This window comes from Eucyclogobius newberryi, unplaced genomic scaffold (genome assembly GCF_026437365.1).
Source record: "Eucyclogobius newberryi isolate DKJ021-1_F unplaced genomic scaffold, fEucNew1.0.hap1 SCAF_108, whole genome shotgun sequence".
Taxonomy (NCBI): domain Eukaryota; kingdom Metazoa; phylum Chordata; class Actinopteri; order Gobiiformes; family Gobiidae; genus Eucyclogobius; species Eucyclogobius newberryi.
This window is the reverse complement of record NW_027315733.1, coordinates 41,343-47,248: the sequence shown is the minus strand read 5'-3', so window position 1 is coordinate 47,248 and position 5,906 is coordinate 41,343.

Genomic DNA, 5,906 nt, shown 5'->3' with positions numbered 1-5,906 from the left:
CAGTGTGAGGGACCTGCTGTGTGGAGGACCGGCAGTGTGAAGGACCTGCAGTGTGGAGGACCTGCAGTGTGAGGGACCTGCAGTGTGAGTGACCTTCAGTTTGGAGGACCTGCAGTGTGAAGGACCTGCAGTGTGGAGAACCTGCAGTGTGAGGGACCTGCAGTGTGAAGGACCTGCAGTGTGGAGGACCTGCAGTTTGGGGGACCTGCAGTGTGGAGGACCTGCAGTGTGGAAGACCTGCAGTGTGGAAGACCTGCAGTGTGAGGGACCTGCAGTGTGGGGGACAAGCAGTGTGAAGGACCTGCAGTGTGGAGGACCTGCAGTGTGGAGGACCTGCAGTTTGACGGACCTGCAGTGTGAGGGACCTGCAGTGTGAGGGACCTGCAGTGTGAAGGACCTGCAGTGTGAAGGACCTGCAGTGTGGAGGACCTGCAGTGTGACGGACCTGCAGTTTGAGGGACCTGCAGTATGAGGGACCTGCAGTGTGAGGGACCTGCAGTGTGGAGGACCTGCAGTGTGAAGGACCTGCAGTGTGGAGGACCTGCAGTGTGAGGGACCTGCAGTGTGAGGGACCTGCAGTGTGAGGGACCTGCAGTGTGGAGGACCTGCAGTGTGAAGGACCTGCAGTGTGGAGGACCTGCAGTGTGACGGACCTGCAGTTTGAGGGACCTGCAGTGTGAGGGACCTGCAGTTTGGAGGACCTGCAGTGTGAAGGACCTGCAGTGTGGAGGACCTGCAGTGTGAGGGACCTGCAGTGTGAGGGACCTGCAGTGTGGAGGACCTGCAGTGTGGAGGACCTCTAGTGTGAAGGACATGAAGTGTGAGGGACCTGCAGTGTAAGGGACCTGCAGTGTGGAGGACCTGCAGTTTCAGGGACCTGCAGTGTGGAGGACCTGCAGTTTGAGGGACCTGCAGTGTGGAGGACCTGCATTCTGAAGGACCTGCAGTTTGGAGGACCTGCAGTGTGAAGGACCTGCAGTGTGAGGGACCTGCAGTGTAAGGGACCTGCAGTGTGAGGGACCTGCAGTGTGAGGGACCTGCAGTGTGAGGGACCTGCAGTTTGGAGGACCTGCAGTGTTGAGGTCCTGCAGTGTGAGGGATATGCAGTGTGGAGGACCTGCAGTGTGAGGGACCTGCAGTGTGGAAGACCTGCAGTGTGAGGGACCTGCAGTGTGGAGGACCTGCAGTGTGAGGGACCTGCAGTGTGGAGGACCTGCACTGTGAGGGACCTGCAGTTTGGAGGCCCTGCAGTGTGAAGGACCTGCAGTGGGGAGTTACTGCAGTGTGAGGGATCTTCAGTTTGGAGGACCTGCAGTGTGAAGGACCTGCAGTGTGAGGGACCTGCAGTGTGAGGGACCTGCAGTGTGAGGGACCTGCAGTGTGGAGGACTTGCAGTGTGAAGGACCTGCAGTGTGGAGGACCTGCAGTGTGAGGGACTTGCAGTGTGAGGGACCTGCAGTGTGGAAGACCTGCAGTGTGAAGGACCTGCAGTGTGGAGGACCTGCAGTGTGGGGGACCTGCAGTGTGGAGGACCTGCAGTGTGGAAGACCTGCAGTGTGGAAGACCTGCAGTGTGAGGGACCTGCAGTGTGGGGGACAAGCAGTGTGGAAGACCTGCAGTGTGACGGACCTGCAGTTTGAGGGACCTGCAGTATGAGGGACCTGCAGTGTGAGGGACCTGCAGTGTGGAGGACCTGCAGTGTGAAGGACCTGCAGTGTGGAGGACCTGCAGTGTGAGGGACCTGCAGTGTGAGGGACCTGCAGTGTGAGGGACCTGCAGTGTGGAGGACCTGCAGTGTGAAGGACCTGCAGTGTGGAGGACCTGCAGTGTGACGGACCTGCAGTTTGAGGGACCTGCAGTGTGAGGGACCTGCAGTTTGGAGGACCTGCAGTGTGAAGGACCTGCAGTGTGGAGGACCTGCAGTGTGAGGGACCTGCAGTGTGAGGGACCTGCAGTGTGGAGGACCTGCAGTGTGGAGGACCTCTAGTGTGAAGGACATGAAGTGTGAGGGACCTGCAGTGTAAGGGACCTGCAGTGTGGAGGACCTGCAGTTTCAGGGACCTGCAGTGTGGAGGACCTGCAGTTTGAGGGACCTGCAGTGTGGAGGACCTGCATTCTGAAGGACCTGCAGTTTGGAGGACCTGCAGTGTGAAGGACCTGCAGTGTGAGGGACCTGCAGTGTAAGGGACCTGCAGTGTGAGGGACCTGCAGTGTGAGGGACCTGCAGTGTGAGGGACCTGCAGTTTGGAGGACCTGCAGTGTTGAGGTCCTGCAGTGTGAGGGATATGCAGTGTGGAGGACCTGCAGTGTGAGGGACCTGCAGTGTGGAAGACCTGCAGTGTGAGGGACCTGCAGTGTGGAGGACCTGCAGTGTGAGGGACCTGCAGTGTGGAGGACCTGCACTGTGAGGGACCTGCAGTTTGGAGGCCCTGCAGTGTGAAGGACCTGCAGTGGGGAGTTACTGCAGTGTGAGGGATCTTCAGTTTGGAGGACCTGCAGTGTGAAGGACCTGCAGTGTGAGGGACCTGCAGTGTGAGGGACCTGCAGTGTGAGGGACCTGCAGTGTGGAGGACTTGCAGTGTGAAGGACCTGCAGTGTGGAGGACCTGCAGTGTGAGGGACTTGCAGTGTGAGGGACCTGCAGTGTGGAAGACCTGCAGTGTGAAGGACCTGCAGTGTGGAGGACCTGCAGTGTGGGGGACCTGCAGTGTGGAGGACCTGCAGTGTGGAAGACCTGCAGTGTGGAAGACCTGCAGTGTGAGGGACCTGCAGTGTGGGGGACAAGCAGTGTGGAAGACCTGCAGTGTCGAAGACCTGCAGTGTGAGGGACTTGCAGTGTGGGGGACCTGCAGTTTGAGGGACCTGCAGTGTGGAGGACCTGCAGTGTGAGGGACCTGCAGTGTGGAGGACCTGCAGTGTGAGGGACCTGCAGTTTGGAGGACCTGCAGTGTGAAGGACCTGCAGTGTGGAGGACCTGCAGTGTGAGTGACCTGCAGAGTGAGGGACCTGCAGTGTGGAGGACCTGCAGTGTGAAGGACATGCAGTGTGGAGGACCTGCAGTGTGACGGACTTGCAGTGTGAGGGACCTGCAGTGTGGAAGACCTGCAGTGTGGGGGACATGCAGTGTGGAGGACCTGCAGTGTGAGGGACTTGCAGTGTGATGGACCTGCAGTGTGGAGGACCTGCAGTGTGGGGGACATGCAGTGTGGAGGACCTGCTGTGTGAGGGACCTGCAGTGTGAGGGACCTGCAGTGTGAGGGACCTGCAGTTTGGAGGACCTGCAGTGTTGAGGTCCTGCAGTGTGAGGGATATGCAGTGTGGAGGACCTGCAGTGTGAGGGACCTGCAGTGTGGAAGACCTGCAGTGTGAGGGACCTGCAGTGTGGAGGACCTGCAGTGTGAGGGACCTGCAGTGTGGAGGACCTGCACTGTGAGGGACCTGCAGTTTGGAGGCCCTGCAGTGTGAAGGACCTGCAGTGGGGAGTTACTGCAGTGTGAGGGATCTTCAGTTTGGAGGACCTGCAGTGTGAAGGACCTGCAGTGTGAGGGACCTGCAGTGTGAGGGACCTGCAGTGTGAGGGACCTGCAGTGTGGAGGACTTGCAGTGTGAAGGACCTGCAGTGTGGAGGACCTGCAGTGTGAGGGACTTGCAGTGTGAGGGACCTGCAGTGTGGAAGACCTGCAGTGTGAAGGACCTGCAGTGTGGAGGACCTGCAGTGTGGGGGACCTGCAGTGTGGAGGACCTGCAGTGTGGAAGACCTGCAGTGTGGAAGACCTGCAGTGTGAGGGACCTGCAGTGTGGGGGACAAGCAGTGTGGAAGACCTGCAGTGTCGAAGACCTGCAGTGTGAGGGACTTGCAGTGTGGGGGACCTGCAGTTTGAGGGACCTGCAGTGTGGAGGACCTGCAGTGTGAGGGACCTGCAGTGTGGAGGACCTGCAGTGTGAGGGACCTGCAGTTTGGAGGACCTGCAGTGTGAAGGACCTGCAGTGTGGAGGACCTGCAGTGTGAGTGACCTGCAGAGTGAGGGACCTGCAGTGTGGAGGACCTGCAGTGTGAAGGACATGCAGTGTGGAGGACCTGCAGTGTGACGGACTTGCAGTGTGAGGGACCTGCAGTGTGGAAGACCTGCAGTGTGGGGGACATGCAGTGTGGAGGACCTGCAGTGTGAGGGACTTGCAGTGTGATGGACCTGCAGTGTGGAGGACCTGCAGTGTGGGGGACATGCAGTGTGGAGGACCTGCTGTGTGAGGGACCTGCAGTGTGGAGGACCTGCAGTGTGGAGTACCTGCAGTGTGAGGGACCTGCAGTGTGAGGGACCTGCTGTGTGGAGGACCTGCAGTGTGAAGGACCTGCAGTGTGGAGGACCTGCAGTGTGAGGGACCTGCAGTGTGAGGGACCTGCAATGTGGAAGACCTGCAGTGTGAGGGACCTGCAGTGTGGAGGACCTGAAGTGTGGGGGACCTGCAGTGTGGAGGACCTGCAGTGTGGGGGACCAGCAGTGTGGAAGACCTGCAGTGTGGAAGACCTGCAGTGTGAGGGACCTGCAGTGTGGGGGACCTGCAGTAGGAGGGACCTGCAGTGTGAGGGACCTGCAGTGTGGAGGACCCGCAGTGTGAGGAACATGCAGTGTGAGGGACCCGCTGTGTGGATGACCTGCAGTGTGGGGGACCAGCAGTGTGGAAGACCTGCAGTGTGGAAGACCTGCAGTGGGATCTGCAGTGTGGAGGACCTGCAGTGGGGAGTTACTGCAGTGTGAGGGACCTTCAGTTTGGAGGACCTGCAGTGTGAAGGACCTGCAGTGTGGAGAACCTGCAGTGTGAGGGACCTGCAGTGTGAAGGACCTGCAGTGTGGAGGACCTGCAGTTTGGGGGACATGCAGTGTGGAGGACCTGCAGTGTGGAAGACCTGCAGTGTGGAAGACCTGCAGTGTGAGGGACCTGCAGTGTGGGGGACAAGCAGTGTGTAAGACCTGCAGTGTCGAAGACCTGCAGTGTGAGGGACTTGCAGTGTGGGGGACCTGCAGTTTGAGGGACCTGCAGTGTGGAGGACCTGCAGTGTGAGGGACCTGCAGTGTGGAGGACCTGCAGTGTGAGGGACCTGCAGTTTGGAGGACCTGCAGTGTGAAGGACCTGCAGTGTGGAGGACCTGCAGTGTGAGTGACCTGCAGTGTGAGGGACCTGCAGTGTGGAGGACCTGCAGTGTGAAGGACATGCAGTGTGGAGGACCTGCAGTGTGAGGGACTTGCAGTGTGAGGGACCTGCAGTGTGGAAGACCTGCAGTATGAGGGACCTGCAGTGTGGAGGACCTGCAGTGTGGGGGACATGCAGTTTGGAGGACCTGCAGTGTGGGGGACCAGCAACGTGGAAGACCTGCAGTTTGGAAGACCTGCAGTGTGAGGGACCTGCTGTGTGGGGGACCTGCAGTGTGGAGGACCTGCTGTGTGAGGGACCTGCAGTGTGGAGGACCTGCTGTGTGAGGGACCTGCAGTGTGGAGGAACTGCAGTGTGGAGTACCTGCAGTGTGAGGGACCTGCAGTGTGAGGGACCTGCTGTGTGGAGGACCGGCAGTGTGAAGGACCTGCAGTGTGGAGGACCTGCAGTGTGAGGGACCTGCAGTGTGAGGGACCTTCAGTTTGGAGGACCTGCAGTGTGAAGGACCTGCAGTGTGGAGAACCTGCAGTGTGAGGGACCTGCAGTGTGAAGCACCTGCAGTGTGGAGGACCTGCAGTTTGGGGGACCTGCAGTGTGGAGGACCTGCAGTGTGGAAGACCTGCAGTGTGGAAGACCTGCAGTGTGAGGGACCTGCAGTGTGGGGGACAAGCAGTGTGTAAGACCTGCAGTGTCGAAGACCTGCAGTGTGAGGGACTTGCAGTGTGGGGGACCTGCAGTTTGAGGGACCTGCAGTGT